Below are 26948 nucleotides of genomic sequence, written 5' to 3'. Positions count from 1 at the left end.
ATTGTGATCTATTTGCATTTTATCTTCTTTTTTTGTTTACAAGATGAAGGGAAGTCAAAACTAAGGTTTTGATTTAAGAAAAAAATATACAGGTAAAATGGAAATGCACAATGCACAAATTTAGAGAGAGATAATTCAAAAAAGTGTCTGCAATTTTTAGGGATTATAAACAATTTATCATTTTATATAATAGGTTTTGCAATCGTCAGGAAAAGGGGGAGGCGGGGGATTTTTAACTGAGTGTTAGCTCCCAATCCATAAGTCATTTCTTACAAGAATATAGCCCGTTATGCATGATAAATCACTTTACAATCATCTATGATTGTTAGGTCAACTTTTTGTAAATGGGCAAAATAATGGCTTGTTTGACTTGGGTAAATATCCCACCGAACGTTCACTTGAGAATATAATGTTATTCTCTTTAAAAGGTTTGGATCCATAGGTCATTTTCATATTTAACATGTTTCAAGCATGCATATCCATTTTTTAAAACATGTGTTTAAAAATCTCTTTCTTGTAAAATTCCAGGGCACTAGGGATGAACTAGTGGAAATTCCTAAGCTTGGAAAACAAAACTTTTGTGTTCATTTTTGGTGTGTGAATAAATTTTCATTCCTTACATTTGTTATTGCTTTAAATTCATTCCATACATAAATTCTAAAATTAACATTTTGTTGTGATCTATTTGCCTTTTATCTCTTTTTTTGTTTACGAGATGAAGGGAAAGTGAAAACTCAAGTTTCGATTTCAGAAAAAGTTATATATCTAAAATGGAAATGCACATTGCACAAATGTAGAGAGAGACAATTCCTGAAAGTGTCTGTAATTTTTAAGGATTGTAAACTCTTATTAGTTTTTATATATCAGTTTTGCAATCGTCGGGAAAAGGGGGAGGTAGGGGATTTTTAACTGAGTATTAACTCCCAATCCATAAGTCATTCCTTACAAAAACATAGTCTGTTACGCATGATAAATCACTTTACAATCATCTATGATCGTTAGGTCGGCTTTTTTTTAAATGGGCAAAATAATGGCATGTTTGACTTGGGTAAATATCCCATCACACGTTCACTTGAGAATTTAATGTTATTCTCTTTAAAAGGTTTGGATCCATAGGTCATTTACATCTTTAACATGTTTCAAGCATGCATATCCATATTGTAAAACATGTGTAGAGAAATTTCTTTCTTATAAAATTGCAAACTATTAGGGTTGTACAAGTTGAATTTCTCAAACTTTGATAACAAAACCTTTGTTATCTTTTGTGGTGTGCGAATAAATTTTATTTACTTACATTTGTTTTTGCTTTAAATTATTTCCTTACATAAACTCTAAAATTTTTATTTTGTTGTGATCAATTTGACTTTTATCTCTTTTTTTGTTTACAAGATGAAGGGAAAGTGAAAACTCAAGTTTTGATTTTAGAAAAAAGTATACATCTAAAGTTGAAAGGCACAATGGACAAATGTTGAGAAAGATTATTCCAAAAAGTGTTTGTAATTTTTAGGGATTGTAAACTCTTTTTTGTTTTTATATGTCAGGTTTTGCAACCGTCTGGAAAAGGGGGAGGCGTGGAATTTTTATTTGAGTGTTGACTTCCAATCCATAAATCATTCCCTACAAAAATATAGCCCATTACGAATGATAAATCACTTTATAATCATCTATGATCGTTAGGTCAACTTTTTGTAAATGCACAAAATAATGGCATGTTTGACTCAGGTAAGTATCCCACCGGACTTTCACTTGAGAATTTAATGTTATTCTTTTTAAAAGGTTTGGATCCATAGGTAATTTGCATCTTTAACATGTTTCAAGCATGCATATCCATTTTTTAAAACTTGAGTAGAAAAATTTCTTTCTTATAAAATTCCCTGCTATTGGGATTGAACTAGTGGAATTTTTCAAACTTGGATAACAAAACTTTTGTGTTCATTTGTGGTGTGTGAATAAATTTTCTTTACTTACATTTTTTATTGTTTTAATTGTTTCCCATCATGAACTCTAAATTTTTCATTTTGTTGTGATCTATTTTCCTTTTATCTTTTTTTTTTTGTTTACAAGATGAAGGGAAGTTAAACCTCAAGTTTTGATTTAAGGAAAGTGGATACATCTAAAATGGAAATGCACAAGGCACAAATTTTGAGAGAGATAATTCAAAAACGTGTCTTAAATTTTTAGGGATTATAAACACTTTGTAGTTTTTATATATCAGGTTTTGCAATTGTCGAGAAAAGGGGAAGGAGGGGGATTTTTAACTGAGTGTTTACTCCCAATCCATAAGTCATTCCTTAAAAATATTGCCCATTACACATGACAAATCACTTTATAATCATATAAGATTGTTTGGTCAGCTTTTTGTAAATGGGCAAAATAATGGCTTGTTTGACTTGGGTAAATATCCCACCGCACGTTCACTTGAGAATTTTAAGCTATTCTCTTTAAAAGGTTTGGATCCATTGGGTATTTGCATCTTTAACTTTTTTCAAGCATGCATATCCATTTTTAAAACATGTGTTGAAAAATCTCTTTCTTATAAAATTCCAAGCCAATAGGGTTGAACTAGTGGAATTTCCCAAACTTGGATAACAAAAGTTTTGGGTTCATTTGTGGTGTGTTAATAAATTTTTTTTACTTTTATTTTTTATTTATTTATATTCATTCAATACATAAGCTCTAAAATTTTCATTTTGTTGTGCTCTGTTTGCCTTTAATCTCTTTTTTTGTTTACAAGATGAAGGGAAGTTAAAATTAAACTTTTGATTTTTGAAAAAAGTATACATCTAAAATGGAAATACACAACTCAAAAATTTAGAGAGAGATAATTCAAAAAAGTGTTAGCAATTTTTAGGGATTATAAACACTTTGTAGTTTTTATATATCAGGTTTTGCAATGTCGAGAAAAGGGGGAGGCGGGAGATTTTTAATTGTTTGTTGACTTCCAATCCGTAAGTCATTCCTTAATAAAATATTGCCTTTTATGCATGATAAATCACTTTACAATCATCTATGAATTTTAGATCAGCTTTTTGTAAATGGGCAAAATAATGGCTTCTTTGACTTGGGTAAATATCTCATCGCACGTTCACTTGAGAATTTAATGTTATTCTCTTTAAAACGTATGGATCCATAGTTCATTTTCATCTTTACCAAGTTTCAAGCATGACTATCCATTTTTTAAAACATGTGTTGAAAAATCTCTTTCCTGTTAAATTCCAAGCCATTAGGGTTGAACAAGTGGAATTTCCCAAACTTGAATAAAAAACTTGTGTTCATTTGTGGTGTGAGGATAAATTTTCTTTACTTACATTTTGTATTGATTTAAATTCCTTCCATACATAAACTCTAAAATTTTCATTTTGTTGTGATCTATTTGCCTTTTATCTTTGTTTTTGTTTACGAGATGAAGGGAAAGTGAAAACTCAAGATTTGATTTAAGAAAAAGTTATATATCAAAAATGGAAATGCACAATGGAAAAATGTAGAGAGAGATAATTCTTGAAAGTGTCTATAATCTTTAGGGAATGTAAACTCTTCTTAGTTTTTATATATCTGGTTTTACAATCTTCGGGAAAAGGGGGTGGCGGGGGATTTTTAACTGAGTGTTGACTCCCACTTCATAAGTCATTTCTTACAAAAATATAGCCCGTTACGTATGATAAATTCCTTTACAATCATCTATGATTGTTAGGTCTGTTTTTTCTAAATAGGCAAAATAATGGCTTGTTTGACTCGGTTAAATATCCCATTGCATGTTCACTTGAGAATTTAATGTTATTCTCTTTACAAGGTTTGGATCCATAGGTCATTTGCATCTTTAACAAGTTTCAAGCATGCATATCCATTTTTTAAAATATGTGTAGAAAAATTTCTTTCCTATAAAATTTCAAGCCATTAGGGTTGAACTAGTGGAATTTCCCAAACTTGGATAACAAAAATTTAGTGTTCATTTGTGGTGTGTGAATAAATTTTCTTTACTTAAATTTGTTACTTCTTTAAATTCTTTCCTTACATAAACTCTAAAATTTTCATTTTGTTGTGATCAATTTGCCTTTTATCTCTTTTTTTGTTTACGAGACGAAGGGAAAGGGAAAACTCAAGTTTTGATTTAAGAGAAAATTATATATCTAAAAATGCAATGCACAATGCAAAAATTAGAGAGAGATAATTCCAAAAAGTGTCTGTCATTTTTAGGGATTGTAAACTTTTTTTAGTTTTTATATATCAGGTTTTGCAATCATCGGGAAAAGGGGGATGCAGGGGATTTTTAACTGAGTTTTGACTCCCAATCCATAAGTTGTTCCTTACAAAAATATAGCACGTTAGGCATGTTAAATCACTTTACAATCATCTATGATCGTTAAGTCAACTTTTTGTAAAGGGGCAAAATAATGGCTTGTTTGACTCTGGTAAATTTCCCAACCCACGTTCATATGACAATTAAATTTTATTCTCTTTAAAAGGTTTGGATCCATAGGTCATTTGCATCTTTAGCACGTTTTAAGCATGCCCATCCATTTTTTATAACACGTGTAGAAATATCTCTTTCTTATTAAATTCCAAGCAATTAGGGTTGATCTAGTGGAATTTCTCAAATTTGTATAACAAAACTTTTGTGTTCATTTGTGGTGTGTGAATAAATTTAATTTTCTTACATTTATTTTTGCTTTAAATTCATTCCATACATCAACTCTAAAATTTTATTTTGTTGTGATCTATTTGCCTTTTATCTCTTGTTTTGTTTACAAGATAAAGGGAAGTTAAAACTCAAGTTCTGATTTAAGAAAAATAGTATACATCTAAACTGGAAATGCACAACGCAAAAATTTAGAGAGAGATAATTCAGGTTTTGCAATCGTCAGGAAAATGGGGTGGCAGGGGATTTTTAACTGAGTGTTGACTACTAATCCACAAGTCATTCCTTAGAAAAATATAGCCCGTTAAGCATGATAAATTACTTTACAATCATCTATGATCGTTAGGTCATATTTTTGTAAATGGGCAAAATAATGGCTTGTTTGACTCGGGTAAATATACCACCGCATTTTCACTTTAGAATTTAATGTTATTCTCTTTAAAAGGTTTGGATCCATAGGTCATTTGGATCTTTAACATGTTTCACGCATGCATATCCATTTTTTAAAACTTGAGTAGAAAAATCTCTTTCTTATAAAATTCCAAGCTATTAGGATTGAACTAGGGGAATTTCCCAAACTTGGATAACAAAAATTTTGTGTTCATTTGAGGTGTGTGAATAAATTTTCTTTACTTACATTAGTTATTGCTTTAAATTCTTTCCATGCATAAACTCTAACATTTTCATTTTGATGTGATCTATTAGCCTTTTATCTCTTTCTTTGTTTACGAGATGAAGGGAAAGTGAATAGTCATGTTTTGATTTAAGAAATAAGAATACATGTAAAATGGAAATGCACAATGCAAAAATGTAGAGAGTGATAATTCCAAAAAACTGTCTGTAATTTTTAGGGACTGTAAACTCTTTTTTGTATTTATATATTATTTTTTACAATCGTCGGGAAAAGGGGGAAGCGGGGTATTTCTAACTGAGTGAAGACTCCCAATCCATAAGTCATTCTATACAAAAATATAGCCCGTTACACATGATAAATCACTTTTACAATCATCTATGATCGTTAGGTCAACTTTTGGTATATGGGCAAAATAATGGCTTGTTTGACTCTAGTAAATATCCCAACAATTGTTCACTTGAGAATTTAATGTTATTCTCTTTAAAAGGTTTGGATCCATAGGTCATTTGCATCTTTAACATGTTTCAAGCATGCATATCCATTTTTTAAAACTTGTGTAGAAATATCTCTTTCTTATAAAATTCCAAGCAATTAGGGTTGAACAAGTGGAATTTCTCAAACTTGGATAACAAAACTTTTGACTTCATTTGTGGTGTGTGAATAAATTTTCTTTACTTACATTTGTTATTTCTTTAAATTCTTTCCTTAAAAAATTCTAAAATTTTCATTTTGTAGGGATCTATTTGCCTTTTATCTCTTTTTTTTTGTTTACAAGATGAAGGAGAAATAAAAACTCAAGTTTTGATTTAAGACAAAAGTATACATTTAAAATAGAAATGCTCAATGCATAAATATAGAGAGAAATAATTCCAAAAAGTGTGTGTAATTTTTAGGGATTGTAAACTCTTTTTAGTTTTTATATATGAGGTTTTGCAATCGTCAGAAAAAGGGGGATGCAGGGGATTTTTAACTGTGTGTTGTCCCCCAATCCATAAGTGATTCCATACAAAAATATAGCCCGTTATGCATGATAAATCACTTTAAAATCATCTATAATCGTTAGGTCAGCTTTTTATAAATGGGCAAAACAATGGCTTGTTTCACTTGGGTAAATATCCCACCACACGTTCACTTGAGACTTTAATGTTATTCTCTTTAAAAGTTTTGGATCCATAGGTCATTTGCATCTTTAACATGTTTCAAACATGCAAATCCATTTTTTTAAACATGTGCAGAAAAATCTCTTTCTTATAAAATTCCTAGCTATTAGGATTGAACTACTAGAATTTCCCAAACTTGGATAACAAAACTTTTGTGTTCATTTGTGATGTGTGAATAAATTTTTTTACTTACATTTTTTATTGCTTTAAATTCTTTCCATACATAAACTCTAAAATATTCATTTTGTTGTGATCTATTTGCCTTTTATCTCTTTTTTTGTTTACGAGATGAAGGGAAAGTGAAAACTCAAGTTTTTATTTAAGAAAAAAATATACATCTAAAATGGAAATGCACAATGCACAAATGTTGAGAGAGATAATTCCTAAAAATTTATGTAATTTTTAGGGATAGTAAACTTTTGATAGTTTTTACATATCAGGTTTTGCTATTGTCGGGAAAAGGGGGAAGCAGGGGATTTTTAACTGAGTGTGGACTCCCAATCCATAAGTCATTTCTTACAAAAATATAGTCCGTTCACATGATAAATCACTTTACAATCATCTCTAATTGTTAGGTCAGTTTTATGTAAATGGGCAAAATAATGGCATGTTTGACTCGGGTAAATATCCCACTGCACGTTCACTAGAGAATTTAATCTTATTCTCTTTAAAAGGTTTGAATCCATAGGTCATTTGCATCTTTAACATGTTTCAAGCATGGATATCCATTTTTTAAAACATGTCTAGAAAAATCTCTTTCTTATAAAATTCCAAGCAATTAAGGTTGAACTAGTGGAATTTCTCAAACTTGGATAACACAATTTTTGTGTTTATTTGTGGTGTGTGAAAATTTTCTTTACTTACTTTTCTTATTGCTTCAAATTCATTCCATACATAAACTCTAAAATTTTCTTGTTGTGTTGATCTATTTGCCTTTTATCTCTTTTTGTGTTTACGAGATGAAGGGAAAGTGAAAATTCAAGTTTTGATTTAAGAAAAAAGTATACATCAAACATGGAAACACACAATGAAGAAATTTATATGAGATAATTCCAATAAGTTTCTGTAATTTTTAGGGATTGTAAACTCTTTTTAGTTTTTATATATCTGGTTTTGCAATCGTCGGGAAAAGGGGTAGGCCATGGATTTTAAACTGAGTGTTGAATCCCTATCCATAAGTAATTCCTTAAAAAAATATAGCCCTTTTCGCATGATAAATCACTTTACAATCATCTATCATTGTTAGGTCAGCTTTCTGTAAATGGGCAAAATAACAGCTTGTTTGACTCGGGTAAATATCCCACCACACATTCACTTGAGAATTTAATGTTATTCTGTTTAAAATGTTTGGATCCATAGGTGATTTGCATCTTTAACATATTTCATGTGTACATACCCTTTTTTTAAACAAGGGTAGAAAAATCTCCTTCTTATAAAATTACATGCTATGAGGGTTGAACAAGAGGAATTTCGCAAACTTGGAAACAAAAATTTTGTGTTCATTTGTGGTGTGTGTATAAATTTTCTTTACTTAAATTTGTTATTGCTTTAAATTATTCCCATACATAAACTCTTAAAATTTCATTTTGTTGTGATCTATTTGCCTTTTTTCTCTTTTTTTTTTAACAAGATGAAGGGAAAGTGAAAACTCAAGTTTTGATTTAAGAAACAAGTATTCATCTAAAATGGAAATGCACAATGCACAATTGTAGAGAAAGCTAATACCAAAAAGTGTCTATAATTTTTAGGAATTGTAAACTATTTTTAGTTCTCCTATATCAGGTTTTGCAATCATCAGGAAAAGGGGGAGGCGGGGGATTTTTAACTAAGTGTTGACTCCCAATCCATAAGTAATTCCTTACAAGAATATAGCCCGTTACACAAGATAAATCACTTTACAATCATCTATGATCGTTAGGTCAACTTTTTTTAAATGGGAAAAATAATGGCTTGTTTGACTCGAGTAAATATCCCACCGCACGTTCACTAGAGAATTTAATGTTATTATCTTTAAAAGGTTTAGATCCTTATGTCATTTCCATCTTTAACATGTTTCAAGCATGCATATCCATTTTTTAAAAGAAGTGTAGAAAAATCTCTTTGTTATAAAATTCCAAGCTATTAGGGTTGAACTAGTGGAATTTCCCAAACTTGGATAACAAAACTTTTGTTTTCATTTTAGTGTGCGAATAAATTTTTTTACTTACATTTGTTAGTGATTTAAATTCTTTCCATACATAAACTCTACAATTTTCTTTTTTTTGTGATCTATTTGCCTTTTATCTCTTTTTTTGTTTACGAGATGAAGGGAAAGTGAAAACTCAAGTTTTGATATAAGAAATAAGTATACAAGTAAAATGGAAATGCACAATGCAAAAAAGTAGAGAGAGATAATTCCAAAAACTTTCTAAATTTTTTAGGGATTATAAACTCTTTTTAGTTTTTATATATCAGGTTTTGCAATCGTCAGGAAAAGGGGTAGGCGGGGGATTTTTAACTGAGTGTTGACTCCCAATCCATAAGTCTTTCCGAACAAAAATATAGCACGTTACGTATGATAAATCACTTTACAATCATCTATGATCTTTAGGTCAGCTTTTTGAAAATGGGCAAAATAATGGTTTGTTTGACTTAGGTAAATATCCTGCCGCACGTTCATTTGATAATTTAATGTTATTCTCTTTAAAAGGTTTGGATCCATAGGTCATTTGCATCTTTAACATGTTTTAAGCATGCCTATCCTTTTTTTAAAACATGTGTAGAAAAATCTCTTTCTTATAAAATTCCTAAGTCAAACAGAGTGGGGGGGGGGAGGGGATTTTTAACAGAGTGTTGACACCCAATCCAGAAGTCATTCCTTAAACAAATATAGCCTATTACGCATGATAAATCACTTTACAATCATCTATGATCTTTAGGTCAACTTTTTGTAAATGGGAAAAATAGTGGATTGTTTGTCACGGTTAAATATCCCACCGCACGTTCACTTGAGAATTTAATGTTAATCTCTTTAAAAGGTTTGGATCCATAGGTCATTTGCATCTTTAACATGTTTCAAGCATGCAAATCCTTTTTTTCAAATATGTGTAGAAATATCTCTTTCTTATAAAATTCCAAGCAATTAGGGTTGAACTAGTGGAATTTCTCAAACTTGGATAACAAAACTTTTGAGTTCATTTTTGGTGTGTGCATCAATTTTCTTTACTTACATTTGTTATTGCTTTAAATTCTTTCCAAACAACAACTCCAAAATTTTCTTTTTGTTCTGATGTACTTTTGCCTTTGATTTCTTTTTTTACTTCATGAGATGAAGGAAAAGTCAAAACTCAAGTTTTGATTTATGAAATGTAGAGAGAGGTAATTCCTAAAAGTGTCTGTAATTTTTAGGGATTTTAAACTCTTTTTAGTTTTTATATATCAAGTTATCCAATCATCGGGAAAACGAAGAGGCGGGGGATTTTTAACTGACTGTTGACTCCCAATCCGTAAGTCATTCCTTACAAAAATATAGCCCGTTACTCATGATAAATCACTTTACTATCATCAATAATCGTCAGATCAGCTTTTTGTAAAAAGGAAAAATAATGGCTTGTTTGACTCGAGTAAATATCCCACCGCACGTTTACTTGAGAATTGATTGTAATTCTCTATAAAAGGTTTGGATCCATAGGTCATTTGCATCTTTAACATGTTTCAACCATGCATATCCATTTTTTAAAACATGTTTAGAAAAATCTCTTTCTTATAAAATTCGAAGCTATTAGGGTTGAACTAGTGGAATTTCCCAACCTTGGATAACAAAACTTTTTTGTTCATCTGTGGTGTATGAATAAATTCTCTTTACATACATTTGTTATTGCTTGAAATTATTTCTATACATAAACTCTAATACTTTCATTTTGTTGTAATCTATTTGCTTTTTATCTCTTTTTTTGTTTACGAGATGAAGGGAAAGTGAAAACTCAAGTTTTGATTTAAGAAATAAGTATAAAAGTAAAATGGAAATGCACAATGCAAAAAAGTAGAGAGAGATAATTCCAAAAACTTTCTAAATTTTTTAGAGATTATAAACTCTTTTTAGTTTTTATATATCAGGTTTTGCAATCATCAGGAAAAGGGGGAGGCAGGGGATTTTTAACTGAGTGTTGACTCCCAATCCATAAGTCATTCCGAACAAAAATATAGCACGTTACGTATGATAAATCACTTTACAATCATCTATGATCTTTAGGTCAGCTTTTTGAAAATGGGCAAAATAATGGTTTGTTTGACTTAGGTAAATATCCTGCCGCACGTTCATTTGAGAATTTAATGTTATTCTCTTTAAAAGGTTTGGATCCATAGGTCATTTGCATCTTTAACATGTTTTAAGCATGCCTATCCTTTTTTTAAAACATGTGTAGAAAAATCTCTTTCTTATAAAATTCCTAAGTCAAACAGAGTGGGGGGGGGGGGGGGGGGGGGGGGGGGGGGGGGTAGGGGATTTTTAACAGAGTGTTGACACCCAATCCAGAAGTCATTCCTTAAACAAATATAGCCTATTACGCATGATAAATCACTTTACAATCATCTATGATCTTTAGGTCAACTTTTTGTAAATGGGAAAAATAGTGGATTGTTTGTCACGGTTAAATATCCCACCGCACGTTCACTTGAGAATTTAATGTTAATCTCTTTAAAAGGTTTGGATCCATAGGTCATTTGCATCTTTAACATGTTTCAAGCATGCAAATCCTTTTTTTCAAATATGTGTAGAAATATCTCTTTCTTATAAAATTCCAAGCAATTAGGGTTGAACTAGTGGAATTTCTCAAACTTGGATAACAAAACTTTTGAGTTCATTTGTGGTGTGTGCATCAATTTTCTTTACTTACATTTGTTATTGCTTTAAATTCTTTCCAAACAACAACTCCAAAATTTTCTTTTTGTTCTGATGTACTTTTGCCTTTGATTTCTTTTTTTACTTCATGAGATGAAGGAAAAGTCAAAACTCAAGTTTTGATTTATGAAATGTAGAGAGAGGTAATTCCTAAAAGTGTCTGTAATTTTTAGGGATTTTAAACTCTTTTTAGTTTTTATATATCAAGTTATCCAATCATCGGGAAAACAAAGAGGCGGGGGATTTTTAACTGACTGTTGACTCCCAATCCGTAAGTCATTCCTTACAAAAATATAGCCCGTTACTCATGATAAATCACTTTACTATCATCAATAATCGTCAGATCAGCTTTTTGTAAAAAAGAAAAATAATGGCTTGTTTGACTCGAGTAAATATCCCACCGCACGTTTACTTGAGAATTGATTGTAATTCTTTATAAAAGGTTTGGATCCATAGGTCATTTGCATCTTTAACATGTTTCAACCATGCATATCCATTTTTTAAAACATGTCTAGAAAAATCTCTTTCTTATAAAATTCGAAGCTATTAGGGTTGAACTAGTGGAATTTCCCAACCTTGGATAACAAAACTTTTTTGTTCATCTGTGGTGTATGAATAAATTCTCTTTACATACATTTGTTATTGCTTGAAATTATTTCTATACATAAACTCTAATACTTTCATTTTGTTGTAATCTATTTGCTTTTTATCTCTTTTTTTGTTTACGAGATGAAGGGAAAGTGAAAACTCAAGTTTTGATTTAAGAAATAAGTATACATGTAAAATGGAAATGGACAATGCAAAAAAGTAGAGAGAGATAATTCCAAAAACTTTCTAAATTTTTTAGGGATTATAAACTCTTTTTAGTTTTTATATATCAGGTTTTGCAATCGTCAGGAAAAGGGGGAGGCAGGGGATTTTTAACTGAGTGTTGACTCCCAATCCATAAGTCATTCCGAACAAAAATATAGCACGTTACGTATGATAAATCACTTTACAATCATCTATGATCTTTAGGTCAGCTTTTTGAAAATGGGCAAAATAATGGTTTGTTTGACTTAGGTAAATATCCTGCCGCACGTTCATTTGAGAATTTAATGTTATTCTCTTTAAAAGGTTTGGATCCATAGGTCATTTGCATCTTTAACATGTTTTAAGCATGCCTATCCTTTTTTTAAAACATGTGTAGAAAAATCTCTTTCTTTTAAAATTCCTTGCCATTAGGGTTGAACTAATGGAATTTCCAAAACTTTAATAACAAAACTTTTGTGTTCATTTGTGGTGTGTGAATAAATTTTCTTTACTTACGTTAGTTATTGCTTTAAATTCTTTCCATGCATAAACTCTAAAATTTTCATTTTGTTGTGATCTATTTGCCTTTTATCTCTTTTTTTGTTTACGAGATGTAAGGAAAGTGAAAACTCAAGTTTCGATAGAAGAAAAAATTATATATCTAAAAAGGAAATGCACAATGCAAAAATTTAGAGAGAGATAATTCCAAAAAGTGTTTAATTTTTAGGGATTGTAAACTTTTTTTTAGTTTTTATATATCAGGTTTTGCAATCGTCGGGAAAAAGAGGAGGCGGGGTATTTCTAACTGAGTGTTGACTCCCAATCCATAAGTCATTCCTTACAAAAATATAGCCCGTTACACTTGATAAATCACTTTACAATCATCTATGATCGTTAGGTCAACTTTTTTTAAATGGGCAAAATAATGGCTTGTTTGACTCTAGTAAATATCCCAACACACGTTCACTTGAGAATTTAATGTTATTCTCTTTAAAAGGTTTGGATCCATAGGTCATTTGCATCTTTAACATGTTTCAGGCATGCATATCCAATTTTTAAAGCATATGTAGAAAATATCTTTTCTTATAAAATTCCAAGCTATTACGATTGAACTAGTTGAATTTCCCAAACTTGGATAACAAAACTTTTGTGTTCATTTTTGGTGTGTGAATAAATTTACTTTACTTACATTTCTTATTTCTTTAAATTATTTCCAAACATCAACTGTACAATTTTCATTTTGTTGTGATCTATTTTTTCCTTTTATCTCTTTTTTTACTTTATGAGATGAATAGAAAGTGAAAACTCAAGTTCTGATTTTAGAAAAAAAATACATGTAAAATGGAAATGCATAATGTACAAATGTAGAGAGAGATAATTCCTAAAAGTGTTTGTAATTTTTAGGGATTGTAAACTCTTTTTAGTTTTTATATTTCAAATTTTCCAATCTATAGGAAAAAGGGGAGGCGAGGGATTTTTAAGTGAGTGTTGACTCCTAATCCATTAGTCATTCCCTACAAAAATATAGCCTATTAGGCTTGATTTATCACTTTACAATCATCTATGATCGTTAGGTGAGATTTTTGTAAATGCACAAAATAAAGGCTTGTTTGACTCGGGTAAATAACCCACCGCACGTTCATTTGAGAATTTAATGTTGTTCTCTTTAAAAGGTTTGGATCCATTGGTCATTTGCATCTTTGACATGTTTCAAGCATGCATATCCATTTTTTAAAACATGTGTAGTAAAAAATCTTTCTTATAAAATTCCAAGCTATTAGGGTTGAACTAGTGGAATTTCCAAAACATGGATAACAAAACTTTTGTGTTCATTTGTGGTGTGTGAATGAATTTTCTTTACTAACATTTGTTATTGCTTTACATCTGTTTTCCTTACATAAACGCTAAATTTTTTGTTTTTTTGTGATCTTTTTTTGCTTTTTTATCTCTTTTTTTGTTTATGAGATGAAGGGAAAGTGAAAACTCAAGTTTTGATTTAAGATAAAAGAACATATTCTAAAATGGAAAACCACAATGCACATATGTAGAAAGAGATAATTCTAGAAGCTGCCTGTAATTTTTTGGGATTGTAAACTCTTTTTTGTTTTTATATATCTGGTTTTGCAATCGACGAGAAACGGGGGAGGCCTAGAATTTTTAATAGAGTGTTGACTCCCAATCAATAAGTCATTCCTTACAAAAAATATAGCCCATTACGCATGATAAATCACCTTACAATCATCTATGATCGTTAGGTCAGCTTTATGTAAATGTGCAAAATAATGGCTTGTTTGACTCGGGTAAAGAACCCACCGCACGTTCACTTGAGAATTTAATGATATTCTCTTAAAAAGATTTGAATCCATAGGTCATTTGCATCTTTGACATGTTTCAAGCATGCATATCCATTTTTTAAAACATGTGTAGTAAAAACTCTTTCTTATAAAATTCCAAGCTATTAGGGTTGAACTAGTGGAATTTCCCAAACATGGATAACAAAACTTTTGTGTTCATTTGTGTTGTGTGAATAAAATTTCTTTACTATCATTTGTTATTGCTTTAAATTTTTTTTTGATTCATAAACTCTTAAATTTTTTTTTTTTGTGATCTTTTTTTACCTTTTATCTCTTTTTTTGTTTACGAGATGAAGGGTAAGTGAAAACTCAAGTTTTGATTTAAGAAAACATATACATATAAAATGGAAATGCACAATGCTCAAAAGTGGAGAGAGATAACTTCAAAAAGTGTCTGTAATTTTTAGGGATTGAAAACTCTTTTTAGTTTTTATATATCAGGTTTTTCAATCGTCAGAAATGAGGGAGGCGGGGGATTTTTAACTGAGTGTTGACTCCCAACCAGTAAATCATTCCATGATAAATCACTTTACAATAATCTATGATCGTCAAGTCAGCTTTTTGTAAATGGGCAAAATAATGGCTTCTTTGACTTGGGTAAATATACACAGCACGTTCACTAGAGAATTTAATGTTATTCTCTTTAAAAGGTTTGGATCCATAGGTTATTTGCATCTTTAACATGTTTCAAGCATGCATATCCATTTTTTAAAACATTTGTAGAAAAATCTCTTTATAAAATTCCAAGCTATTAGGGTTGAACTAGTGGAATTTCCCAAACTTGGATAACAAATCTTTTGTGTTCATTTGTGATGTGTGAATAAATTTTAATTACTTACATTTAATATTTTTTTAAATTCTTTCCATATATCAACGCTAAAATTTTCATTTTGTTGTGATCTATTTTTGCCTTTTATCTCTTTTTTTATGAGATGAGGGAAAGTGAAAACTCAAATTTTGATTTAAGAAAACAGAATACATGTAAAATGGAAATGCACAATGCACAAATGTAGAGAGAGATAATTCCTAAAAGTGCCTATAATTTTTAGGGATTGTAAACTCTTTTTAGTTTTTATATATCAGGTTTTGCTATCATTGTAAAAAGGGGGAGGCGGGGGATTTTTAACTAAGTGTTGACTGATCCATAAGTCATTCCCTACAAAAATTTAGCCTATTATGCATTATATATCACTTTAAAATCATCTATGATTGTTAGCTCAGATTTTTTTAAATGCGCAAAATAAAGGCTAGTTTGACTCGGAAAAATATTCCACCGCACGTTCTCTTGAGAATTTAAGATTATTCTCTTTAAAACATTTGGATCCATAGGTCATTTGAATCTTTGACATGTTTCAAGCATGCATATCCATTTTTTAAAACATGTATAGAAAAAACTCTTACTTATAAAATTCCAAGCAATTAGGGTTGAACAAGTGAATTTCCCAAACTTGGATAACAAAACTTTTGTGTTCATTTTTGGTGTGTGAATAAATTTTCTTTACTTAAATTTGTTATTGCTTTAAATTCTTTCTATACATAAACTCTAAAATTTTCATTTTGTTGTGATCTATTTGCCTTTTTTCTCTTTTTTTGTTTACGAGATGAAGGGAAAGTGAAAACTCAAGTTTTGATTTAAGAAAAAAATAAACATCTAATATGGAAATGCACATTTCACAAATGTAGAGAGTGATAATTCCAAAAAGTGTCTGTAACTTATAGCGATTTTAAACTCATTTTACTTTTTAAATAAATGGTTTTATAATCGTCGGGAAAAGGGGGAGGCTGGGGATTGTACCTTGAGTGTTGACTCCCAATCCATAAGTCATTCCTAAAAAAAATATAGGCAGTTATGCTTGATAAATCACTTTGCAATCATCAATGATTGTTAGGTCAGCTTTTTGTAAATGGGCAAAATAAGGCTTGCTTGACTCGGGTAAATATCCCACCACACATTCACTTGAGAATTTAATGTTATTCTCTTTAAATGGTTTGGATCCATAGGTCATTTGCATCTTTAAAATGTTTCAAGCATGCATATCCATTTTTTAAAACATGTGAAGAAAAATATCATTCTTATAAAATGCCAATTTATTAGGGTTAAACTATTGGAATTTCCCAAACTTGGATAACGAAAATTTTGTGTTCACTTGTGGTGTGTGAATAAATTTTCTTTACTTAGATTTTTTATTGCTTTAAATTCTTTCCATACATAAACTCTATAATTTTCCTTTTGTTGTGATCTATTTTTGCCTTTTATCTCTTTTTTTGTCTACGAGATGAAGGGAAAGTGAAAACTCAAGTTTTGAATTAAGAAAAAAGTATACATATAAAATTGAAATGCACAATGCACAAATGTAGAGAGAGATAATTCCAAAAAGTGTCTGTAATTTTTAGGGAATGTTAACTCTTTTTAGTTTTTATATCTGGTTTTGTAATCGTCGGGAGAAGGGGAGGTGGGGGATTTTTTACTGAGTGTTGAGTCCCAATCTTGAAGTCATTCCATTCAAAAATAAAGCCTTGATAAATCACTTTACAATCATCTATGATCATTCGGTCAACTTTTTGTAAATGGGCAAACTAATGGCTTGTTTGACACGGGTAAATATCGTACTGCACGTTCACTCGAGAATTTAATGTTATTCTCTTCGAAAGGTTTCGATCCATAGGTCATTTGCATCTTTAACATGTTTCAAGCATGCATATCCATTTTTTAAAACATGTGTATAAAAATCTCTTTCTTATAAAATTCTAAGCTAGTAGGATTGAACTAGTGGCATTTCCCAAACTTGGATAACAAAACTTTTATGTTCATTTGTGGTGTCTGAATAAATTTTATCTAGTTATATTTGTTGTTGCTTAAATATTTTTTTCAATACATAAACTCTATAGTTTTTGATTTGTTGTGAACTATTTGCCTTTAATCTCTTTTTTTGTTTACGAGATGAAGGGAAAGAGAAAACTCAAATTTTTGTTTAAGAAAAAAGTATACATCTAAAATGGTAATGCGCACTAGACAAATGTAGAGAGAGATAATTCCAAAAAGTGCCTGTAATTTTTAGGGATTGTAAACTTTTTTTAGTTTTTATATATCAGGTTTTACAATGGCTAGGAAAAGGGGGAGGCAGGAGATTTTAAACTGAGTGTTGACTCCCAATCCATAGTCATTCCTTACAAAAATATACCCCATTATGCTTGATAAATCACTTTACAATCATATATGATCGTTAGGTCAGCTTTTTGTCTATGGGCAAAATAATGGCTTGTTTGACTCGAGTAAATATCCCACCGCACGTTCACTTGAGAATTTAATGTTAATCACTTTCAAAGGTTTGGATCCATTGGTCATTTGCATCTTTAACATGTTTCAAACTTGCATATCCAGTTTTTAAAACATGTGTAGAACAATCTCTTTCTCAAAAAATTCCAAGCTATAAGGGTTGAACTATTGGAATTTCTCAAACTTAGATAGCAAAACTTTTGTGTTCAGTTGTGGTGTGTGAATAAATTTTCTTTACTTACATTTGTTATTGCTTTTAAATTCATTCCATACATAAAATATAAAATTTTCATTTTGTTGTGATCTATTTGCCTTTTATCTCTTTTTGTGTTTACGAGATGAAGGGAAAGTGAAAACTCAAGTTTTGATTTAAGAAAAAAGTACACATCTAACATGGAAATGCACAATGCAGAAATGTAGAGGGAGATAATTCCAAAAATCTTATGTAATTTTTAGGGATTGTAAAGTTTTTTAGTTTTTATATATCAGGTTTTTCAATCGTCAGGAAAATGGGGAAGCAGGGGATTTTTAACTGAGTGTTGACTCCCAATCCATAAGTCATTCCTTAAAAAAAGTAGCCCGTTATGCATGATAAATCACTTTACAATCATCTTTCATCGTTAGGTCAGCTTTTTGTAAATGTGTAAAATAATGGCTTGTTTGACTCGAGTAAATATCCCACTGCACATTCACTTGAGAATTTATTGTTATTCTCTTTAAAAGGTTTGGATCCATTGGTCATTTGCATGTTTAACATGTTTGGAGCATGCATATCCATTTTATAAAACATGTTTAGAAAAATCTCTTTCTCATAAAACTCAAAACTATTAGGGTTGCACTTGTGAAATTTCCCAAACTTGGGTAACAAAACTTTTGTGTTCATTTGTGGTGTGTGAATAAATTTTCTTTACATACATTTTTTATTGCTTTAAATTCTTTCCATACATAAACTCTAAAATTATTATTTTTTTGTGATCTCTTTGCCTTTTATTTCATTTTTTGCTTACGAGATGAAGGGAAAATGAAAACTTAAGTTTTGATTTAAGAAAATATTTTACATCTAAAATGGAAATGCACAATGCACAAATGTAGAGAGAGATAATTCCTAAATGTGTCTATAATTTTTAGGGATTGTAAACGCTTTTTAATTTTAATATATCAGGTTTTGCAATCGTCGGGAAAAGAGGGAGACGAGGGATTTTTAACTAAGTATTGACTCCCAATCCATAAGTCATTCATTACAAAAATATAGCCCGTAACACATGATAAATAACTTTAAAATCATCTTTGATCGTTAGGTCAACTTTTTGTAAATGGGCAAAATAATGGCTTGTTTCACTCAGGTAAATATCCCACCGCATGTTCACGTGAGAATTTAATGTTATTCTCTTTAAAAGGTTTGAATCAATAAATCATTTGCATCTTTAACATGTTTAAAGCATGCATATCCATTTTTTAAAACATGTGTAGAAAACTCTCTTTCTTATAAAATTCCAAGCTATTAGGGTTGAACTAGTGGAATTTCCCAAACTTGGATAACAAAACTTTTGTGTTCATTTGTGGTGTTTTAACAAATTTTCTTTATTTACATTTGTTATTGCTTGAAATTTTTTTCCATACATAAACTCAAAAATTTTAATTTTGTATTGGTCTATTTGCCTTTTTTCGCTTCTTTTGTTTACGAGATGAAGGGAAAGTGAAAACTCAAATTTTGATTTAAAAAAAAAGTTAACATCTAAAATGGAAATGCACAACGCACAAATGCGAGAGAGATAATTCCGAAAAGTGTCAGTAATTTTTATGCGTTGTAATTGTTTTTTTGTTTTTATATATCTGATTTTACAATCATCGGGAAAAGGGGGAGGCAGGGGATTTTTAACTGAGTGTTGACTCCCAATCCATAAGTCATTCCTCAAAAAAAATATAGCCCGTTACGCATGATAAATCACTTTACAATGATCTATGATCGTTAGGGCAGCTTTTTGTATGTGGGCCGATTAATGGCTTGTTTGACTCAGGTAAATATCCCGCCGGATGTTCACTTGAGAATTCAATGTTATTTTCTTACAAAGGTTTGGATCCATAGGTCATTCACATCTTTAACATGTATCAAGCATGCCTATCCATTTTTTAAAACATGTGTAGAAAAATATCTTTCTTATAAAATTCAAAGCCATTAGGGTTGAACTAGTGGAATTTCCCAAACTTGCATAAAAAAACTTTTGTGTTTATTTGTGGTGAGTGAATAAATTTTCTTTACTTAAATTTTTTATTGCTTTAAATTATTTATATACATAAACTCTAAAATTTTCATTTTGTTGTGATGTATTTGTTTTTATTTCTTTTTTTGTTTACGAGATGAAGGGAAAGTGAAAACTCAAGTTTTGATTTCAGAAAAAAGTATATATCTAAAATGGAAATGCACAATGCACAAATGTAGAGAGAGATAATTCAAAAAAGTGTCTATAATTTTTAGGGATTACAAACTCTTTTTATTTTTTATATATCAGGTTTTGCAATCGTCGGGAAAAAGGGGAGGAGGGGAATTTTTAACTGAGTGTCGACTCCAAATCCATTAGTCATTCCTTAAAAACATATAACCCGTGATGCATGATAAATCAGTTTACAATCATCTATGATCGTTTGGTCAACTTTTTGTAAATGGGAGAAATAATGGCTCCTTTTACTCGGGTAAATATCCCACCGCACGTTCACTTGAGAATTTAATGTTATTCTCTTTAAAAGGTTTGGATCCATAAGTGATTTTCATCTATAACATGTTTCAAGCATGCATATCCATTGTTTAGAAAATGCCTAGAAAATTTTCTTTCTTATAAAATTCCATGCTATATGGGTTGAACTAGAGGAATTTCCCAAACTATGATAACAAAACTTTTGTGTTCATTTGTGGTGTGTGAATAAATTTTCTTTACTTACATTTGTTATTGCTTTAAATTCTTTCCATACATAAACTCCAAAATTTTCATTTTCTGGTGATCAATTTGCCTTTAATCACTTTTTTTGTTTGCGAGATGAAGGGAAAGTGAAAACTCAAGTTTCAATTTAAGAAAAAAGTATACTTCTAAAAATGAAATGCACACTGCTCAAATGTTGAGAGAGATAATTCAAAAAAGTGTCTGTAATTTTTAGCGATTACAAACTCTTTTTAGTTTTTATATATTAGGTTTTGCAATCGCCGTGAAAAGGGGGAGGGGGAGGATTTCTAACTGAGTGTTTACCGCCAATCCATAAGTCATTCCTTACATAAATATAGCCCCCTTACGCATGATAAATCACTTTACAATCATATATCATCGGAAGGTCAACTTTTTGAAAATGGGCAAAATAATGGCTTGTTTGACTTGGGTAAATATCCCAGTGCATGTTCAGTTGAGAATTTAATGTTATTCTCTTTAAAAGGTTTGGATCCATAGGTCATCTGAATCTTTAACATGTTTCAAGCATGCATATCCATTTTTTAAAACATGTGTAGAAAAATATTTTTCCAATAAAATTCCAAGCTATTAGGTTTGAACTAGTGGAATTTCCCAAACTTGGATAACAAATCTTTTGTGTTCATTTGTGGTGTGTGAATAAATTTTCTTCACTTACATTTGTTATTGTTTTGTTTTCTTTGCATACATAAACTCTAAAATTTTCATTTTGTTGTAACTTATTTGTCTTTTATCTCTTTTTTTGTTTACGAGATTAAGGAAAAGTGAAAACTCAAGTTTTGATTTAGGAAAAAGTATACATCTAAAATAGAAATGCACAATGCACAAATGTAACGAGAGATAATTCCAAAACGTGTCTGTAATTTTTAGGGATTTTAAACTCTTTTTACTTTTTGTATAGCATGTTTTGCAATCGTCTTGAAAAGGGGGAGGCGGAGGATTTTTAACTAAGTGTTGAATCCCAATCAATAAGTTATTCGTTATAAAAATATAGCCCATTACGCATGATAAAACACTTTACAATCATCTATGATCGTTAGGTCACCTATTTAAAAAGGGCAAAATAATGGCTTGTTTGACTAAGGTAAATATCCCAACGCACGTTCATTTGAGAATTTAATGTTAATCACTTTAAAATGTTTGGATCCATAGGTCATTTGCATCTTTAACATGTTTCAAGCATGCATATCCATTTTTTAAAACATTTGCAGAAATCTCATTCTTATAAAATTCCAAGCGATTAGGGTTGAACTAGTGGGATTTCCAAACTTGGATAACAAAACTATTGTGTTCCTTTGCGGTGCGTGAATAAATTTTCTTTACTTAAATTTTTTATTGGTTTAAATTCTTTCCATACATAAACTCTAAAATTTTCATTTTGTATTGGTCTATTTGCCTTTTATCTCTCTTTTTGTTTACGAGATGAAGGGTAAGTGAAAACTCAAGTTTTGATTTAAGAAAAATTAACATATAAAATGGAAATGCACAATGGACAAATGTAGAGACAGATAATTCCGAAAAGTGTCTGTAATTTTTATGGATTGTAAACTTTTTTTTATTTTTATATATCCGATTTTGCAATCGTCTGGAAAAGGGGGGCCGAGGGATTTTTAACTGAGTGTTGACTCCCAATCCATAAGTCATTCCTTAAAAAAAATAGCCCGTTACGCATGATAAATCACTTTACAATCATCTATGATCGTTAGGGCAGCTTTTTGTATATGGGCCAAATAATGGCTTGTTTGACTCGGGTAAATATCCCACCGCACGTTCACTTGAGAATTCAATGTTATTTTCTTACAAAGGTTTTGATCCGTAGGTGATTTGAATCTTTAACATGTTTCAAGCATGCATATCTATTTTTTAAAACATGTGTAGAAAAATCACTTTCTTATAAATTCCAAGCTATTAGGGTTGAACTAGTGGAATTTCCCAAACTTGGATAACAAAACTTTTGTGTTCATTTTTGGTGTGTGAATAAATTTTTATTACTTACATATGTTATTGCTTTAAAATCTTTCATTTTATAAACTCTAAAATTTTTATTTTGTTGAGATCTATTTGCCTTTTATCTCTTTTTTTGTTTACGTAATGAAGGGAAACTGAATACTCATGTTTCAATTTAAGAAAAAAATGTACATCTAAAATTGAAATGCACAATGCACAAATATAGAGTGAGAGACTTCAAAAAAGTGTCTGTAATTTTTAGGGATTACAAACTCTTTTTAGTTTTTATATATCAGGTTTTGCAATCGTCGGGAAAAGGGCGAGGTGGGGGATTTTTAGCGAAGTGTTGACCCCCAATCCATAAGTCATTCCTTAAAAAAATATAGCCCGTTACCCAAGATAAATCACTTTACAATCATCTATGATCGTTAGATCAGCCTTTTGAAAATGGGCAAAATAGTGGCTTGTTTGACTCGGGTAAATATCCCACTGCACATTCTCTTGACAATTTAATGTTATTCTCTTTAAAAGGTTTGGATCCATAGGTCATTTGCATCTAAAACATGTTTCAGCATGCATATCATTTTTTAAAACAATGTGCAGAAAAATCTCTTTCTTATAAAATTCCAAGCCATTTGGGTTGAACTAGTGGAATATCCCAAACTTGGATAACAAAACTTTTGTGTTCATTTGTGGTGTGTGAATAAATTTTATTTACTTACATTTGTTATTTCTTTAAATTCTTTCCATACATAAACTCTAAAATATTCATTTTTTAATGATCTATTTGCCTTTTATCTCTTTTTTAGTTTACAAGATGTAGGGAAAGTGAAAATCCCAAGTTTTGATTTTATGAAAGGTATACATCTAAAATGGAAATGCACAACGCACAAATGTAGAGAGAGATAATTCCAAAAAGTGTTTGTAATTTTTAGGGATTGTAAACTCTTTTTAGTTTTTATATAACATGTTTTGCAATCGTCAGGAAAAGGAGGAGGCATGGGATTTTTAACTAAGTGTTGAATCCCAATCAATATGTCATTCCTAACAAAAGATACCCGTTAAATAACTTTACAATCATCTATGATCGTTAGGTCAGCTATTTGTAAATCGACAAAATAATGGCTTGTTTGACTCAAGTAAATATTTCACCGCACGTTTACTTGAGAATTTAATGTTATTCTCTTTCAAAGGATTCATAGGTCATTTGCATCTTTAACATGTTTCAAGCATGCATATCCATTTTTTAAACCATGTGTAGAAAAATCTCTTTCTTATAAAATTCCAAACCATTAGGGTTGAACTTGTGGAATTTCCCAAACTTGGGTAACAAAACTTTTTTGTTCATTTGTGGTTTGTGAAAAAAATTTCTTTACTTATATTTGTTATTGCTTTAAATTCTTTCCATACACAAACTCTAAAATTTTTATTTTGTTGTGATCTATTTACCTTTTATCTCTTTATTTGTTTATGACATGAAGGGAAAGTGAAAACTCAAGTTTTGATTTACGAAAAAAGTATACATCAAAAATTAAAATGTATAATCCAAAAATGTAGAGAGAGATAATTCAAAAAAGAGTCTGTAATTTTTAGGGATTGTAAACTCTTTTTAGTTTTTATATATCAGGTTTTGCAATCATCGGGAAAAGGGAGAGGCGAGGGATTTTTAACTGAGTATTGAATCCCAATCCATAAGTCATTCCTTTCAAAAATATAGCCCGTTACGCATTATAAATCATTTTACAATCATCTATGATCGTTAGGTCAGTTTTTTGTAACAGGGCAAAAAAATGGCTTGTTTGACTCGGTTAAATATCCCATCGCACGTTCACTTGGAAATTTAATGTTATTATTTTGAATAGATTTGGATCCATAAGTCATTTAGATCTTTAACATGTTTCAAGCATGCATATCCATTTTTTAAAACATGTGTAGAAAAATCCTTTTTTTTTTATAAAATTCCAAGCTAGTGGATATTCTCAAACTTGGATAACAAAACTTTTGTGTTCCTTTTGTAGTGAGTGAATAATTTTTCTTTACTTACATTAGTTATTAGTTTAAATTCTTTCTATACATAAACTATAAAATTGTCATTTTATTATGATCTATTTGCCTTTTATCTCTTTTTTTGTTTACAAGAAGAAGTGAAATTTAAAACTCAAATTTTGATTTAAGAAAAAAGTATACATCTAAAATGGAAATGCACAACGCACAAATGTAGAGAGAGATACTTCAAAAAAGTATCTTTAATTTTTAGGGTTTGTAAACTCTTTTTAGTATTTATATATCAGGTTTTGCAATACTCGGGAAAAGGGGGAGGCCGGGGATTTTTAACTGAATGTTGACTCCAAATCCATAAGTCATTCCTTACAAAAATATAGCCCGTTATGCATGATAAATCACTTTACAAACATCTATGAACATTAGGTCAACTTTTGTAAATGGGCAAAATAATGGCTTATTTGACTCGGATAAATATCCCACCGCACGTTCACTTGAGAATTTAATGTTATTCTCTTTAAAATGTTTTGATCGATAGGTCATTCGCATCTTTAACATGTTTCAAGCATGTATATCCAAGTTTCTAAAACATATGTAGAAAAATCTGTTTCTTATAAAATTCCAAGCTATTCGGGTTGAAGTAGTCGAATTTCCCAAACTTTCAGAACAAACTTTTGTCTTCATTTGTGGTGTGTGAATGAAATTTCTTTACTAACATTTGTTATTGCTTTAAATTCTTTCCTTACATAAACTCTAAAATTTTCATTTTCTTGTGATCTATTTGTCTTTTATCTCTTTTTTTGTTTACGAGATGAAGGGAAAGTGAAAACTCAAGTTTCGATTTAAGAAAATGGTGTACATCTGAAATTAAAATGCACAATGCACAAATGTAGATAGAGACAATTCAAAAAAGTGTTAATTATTTTTAGGGATTACAAACTCTTTTTATTTTTTATATATCAAGTTTTGCAATCGTCGGGAAAAGGGGGAGGCGGGGGATTTTTTAACTGAGTGTTGACTCCAAATAGCCCATTACGCATGATAAATCACTTTACAATCATCTATGATCATTAGGTGAGGTTTTTGTAAATGGGAAAAATAATGGCTTCTTTGACTCGGGTAAATATCCCACCGCATGCTCACTTGAGAATTTAATTTTATTCTCTTTAAAAGGTTTGGATGCATAGGTGATTTTCATCTATAACATGTTTCAAGCTTGCATATCCAATGTTTAAAACATGTCTAGAAAAATTTCTTTCTTATAAAATTCCGTGTTATATGGGTTAAACTAGAGGAATTCCCAAGACTTGGATAACAAAACTTTTGTGTTCATTTATGGTGTGTGAATAAATTTTCTTTACTTACATTTGTTATAGCTTTAAATTCTTTCAAACATAAACTCCAAAATTTTCATTTTGTTGTGATCAATTTTCCTTTAATCTCTTTTTTTGTTTATGAGATGAAGGGGAAGTGAAAAATCAAGTTTCGATTTAAGAAAAAAGTGTACTTCTAAAAATCAAATGCACAATGCTCAAATGTAGAGAGAGATACTTCAAAAAGTGTCTGTAATTTTTAGGGATTGCAAACTCTTTTTAGTTTTTATATATAAGGTTTTGCAATCGTCGTGAAAAGGGAGAGGCGGAGAATTTCTAACTAAGTGTTGACCGCAAATACAAAAGTCATTCCTCACATAAATATAGCCCCTTACGCATGATAAATTACTTTACAATCATCTATCATCGGTAGGTCAAATTTTTGAAAATGGGCAAAATAATGGCTTGTTTGACTTGGGTAAATATCCCACCGCATGTTCAGTAGAGAATTTAATGTTATTCTTTTTAAAAGGTTTGGATCCATAGGTCATTTGCATCTTTATCATCTTTCAAGCATGCATATCCATTTTTTAAAACATGTGTAGAAAAATCTCTTTCCAATAAAATTTCAAGCTATTAGGGTTGAACTAGTGGAATTACCCAAACTTGGATAAAAAAATTATTTTGTTCATTTGTGGTGTGTGAATAAATTTTCTTTAGTTACACTTGTTAATGCTTTGTTTTCGTTCCATACTTAAGCTCTAAAATTTTCATTTTGTTGTTACTTATTTGCCTTTAATCAAATTTTTTGTTTACGAGATGAAGGGAAAGTGAAAACTCAAGTTTTGATTTAAGGAAAAAGTATACATCTAAAATAGAAATGCACAATGCACAAATGTGTCTGTAATTTTTAGGGATAGTAAACTCTTTTTACTTTTTGTATAGCATGTTTTGGAATTATCAGGAAAAGGGGAGGCGGGGGATTTTTAACTAAGTGTTGA

This window comes from Aristolochia californica, unplaced genomic scaffold (assembly GCF_029961685.1).
Source record: "Aristolochia californica isolate CCGP_79_NKW_82.1479 unplaced genomic scaffold, dmAriCali1.0.hap1 SCAF_4, whole genome shotgun sequence".
In the NCBI taxonomy this organism is placed as follows: domain Eukaryota; kingdom Viridiplantae; phylum Streptophyta; class Magnoliopsida; order Piperales; family Aristolochiaceae; genus Aristolochia; species Aristolochia californica.
The sequence above is the reverse complement of the archived record's forward strand: the minus strand, read 5'-3'. Positions refer to the sequence as shown.